Here is a 2,150-nt window from a genome sequence, read left to right as displayed (position 1 = left end):
TCACTCATTTTCATCTGTTTTGAAAAATATAAGAATATGGGCTTTTCAAACTCAACTGTTAAAAGAAAATAGACAAGTATGGGCTCTCATACTCATTTGTTGTGAGGAACAGACGAGTATGGGGGGTCCATACTCGTTTGTTATGATGAACAGACGAGTATGAGCCCCCCATATTTGTCTGTTTTTCTTAAAAACAGATGAAAATGTCTTTTTTTATTCAAATTTCATCTTTGCCGCTCACATATTTGAACATACTCTAGAAATATGCCTTCTCCTTTCTTCTTCGTGTGCAGTGAGCTCTTTCTTTCCCTTCTTTAGATTTCTACTTCTCCTTTCCAATACTGATGCTGACAATTAAGTTTGTCTTCTCCTTCTCTAGCTAGTAGCTCCGCCTCTCTCTCTCTCTCTCTCTCTTCCCCATTGGTTTTCTCCCTCTCTTCCTCATTCTCCATCCATGTCATCCCATGACAAGGAGCAACATGTTCTTCCACAGAAGTCACCATTCGATCTCGTCCACCTTAAGCTTGTTCACAACACAAGGTAAGTGCATGGATGTATGTGTCTTTTACAGTACGTGAGTTTTTGGATGTTGAAAGAAATTAATGTAATTGATTGTAGGTGTGTATGTTTTCTATTTAAATCGATTGTCGGTAAGAATTGCACTTATGAATTATTCAACATTGATTGGGTTACATTTTGATGATTAAAAAGCTTGCTAAACTTGTTTAAATTTAACCTTAATGCACATAAGGTGTTTGTGAAAATATGTAAGAGAGCAATTTGATTGGCATGCAACAGTTCTATTTGGGCTTCGGGCCACAGTCTAATTAGTAGTTTTAGAAATATTTACATGTTTTCTTTTTTACTATGGTAATTTGTATAACAGTTTTTCTTTTTTACCATAGTAGTAGTTTTATAACAAGTTTATAACGTTTTAGTGAGAGAGTTTTACACATCACACTGTGAACTTTTCCCTTTTGAGATTGTTAGCAAGAGAGACAAAGGCAATGAGACCAGTTATAAGATTATTTGAGTTTTACTTCAGAATGTCAAAGAAGTTAGAGGAGAGTTGTTAATCTTTTAAGCCTTTGGACACACTACATTTTACTCACATTCTAGCAGCAAGTACAATGGGAAGGAGAAAAGCAGAAGTAGACATCTAATGTACCTTTACCCGGTTGAGAAGAGTAAATTTTTACCAACTTTTGCTCCTCCTCCTCCTCCTTCTTTTGGTAACATACGACGCAAATACAAGCAACCAATAAGAGAACGCCAACTACTGCTCCAGCAGATAATCTAGCAATAGCCCCACCTTTTAGACCTGCTTGTGTCGAAAACAATATCAGACCAAAGTAGCACCGACCTTATAATTTCAGCATATTCTTACCAACGCATTCATAAAGTAAGCAACTTTCTCAAAAGAGAGAAGGCCAACCTTTCGTGCTGCAAAGGGAAAAGAGAACACACACATTAGGATTAAGAAATTTAGAGTAAATTACAAGAACTCCTTAGTTTTGCTAAAAGTACGAATCCAATTCCAGAAAATACAATTTAGTGCCGCTTATTTTTTTAATACTAAAACACCCTCTATGATATGTATTTTATCCGAGTAGCACCAAATAAAAATAAAAAAGCAGATTGTTTTCATGAATATTAACTACCAAAAAAAATGCAAATAGGTTATAGAGGGGTGCTAGAGTAAAAAATTTCAAAAACTGGACTAAAATGTGGTGCAACTTTGTTTCGAGAGAAGTGCATGTATGTTTTGAAAATAGAGGGAAAATTTAATTTGCTCAAAAATATTACTAGAGAAAAGAAAAAACCTATGCATCTTCATGTACAAATCGTACACAAAGTAGGCAAGTTACCTTGGGGCCATTGGCACATTAGCGTCATTTTGGCCTGAAAAGTTAAAAGTATAAAATATGTGAGGCATGTCTAGAAATATTTTAGTATCTCATAAACGAGTCAAAAAATTTGAAAACATGATACTTGTTAGGTAAACATGGATCTGAATGCTTGTCTGACCTTGTGATATTTTTAGATTGTAAATGATCAGAAATGGTAATTATCCCATTCTTATCTTTCTTACATGATTCACATTAGTCAACAGTGAAATCACAAACACTAAAACCAAAAGTGGAATTAAT

The 2,150-nt window shown here is 34.7% G+C and overlaps 1 long non-coding RNA gene across 1 annotated transcript; it reads right to left on the bottom strand.

The window, feature by feature from the left end:
• Window positions 1-1,258: 1,258 nt before the first annotated feature.
• LOC114748759 (uncharacterized) lies at window positions 1,259-1,950 on the bottom strand. Its single transcript, XR_003740502.1, has 3 exons — window positions 1,869-1,950; window positions 1,436-1,443; window positions 1,259-1,321 (listed from the first exon to the last, which is right to left on the bottom strand). It is a non-coding gene; the product is annotated as an uncharacterized LOC114748759 (long non-coding RNA).
• Window positions 1,951-2,150: the final 200 nt, after the last annotated feature.

The sequence above is a fragment of the Neltuma alba genome, unplaced genomic scaffold (assembly GCF_004799145.2).
Source record: "Neltuma alba isolate B1F8T4 unplaced genomic scaffold, ASM479914v2 tig00005798_pilon, whole genome shotgun sequence".
NCBI lineage: Eukaryota > Viridiplantae > Streptophyta > Magnoliopsida > Fabales > Fabaceae > Neltuma > Neltuma alba.
This window is presented reverse-complemented; position numbering and strand designations above follow the sequence as displayed.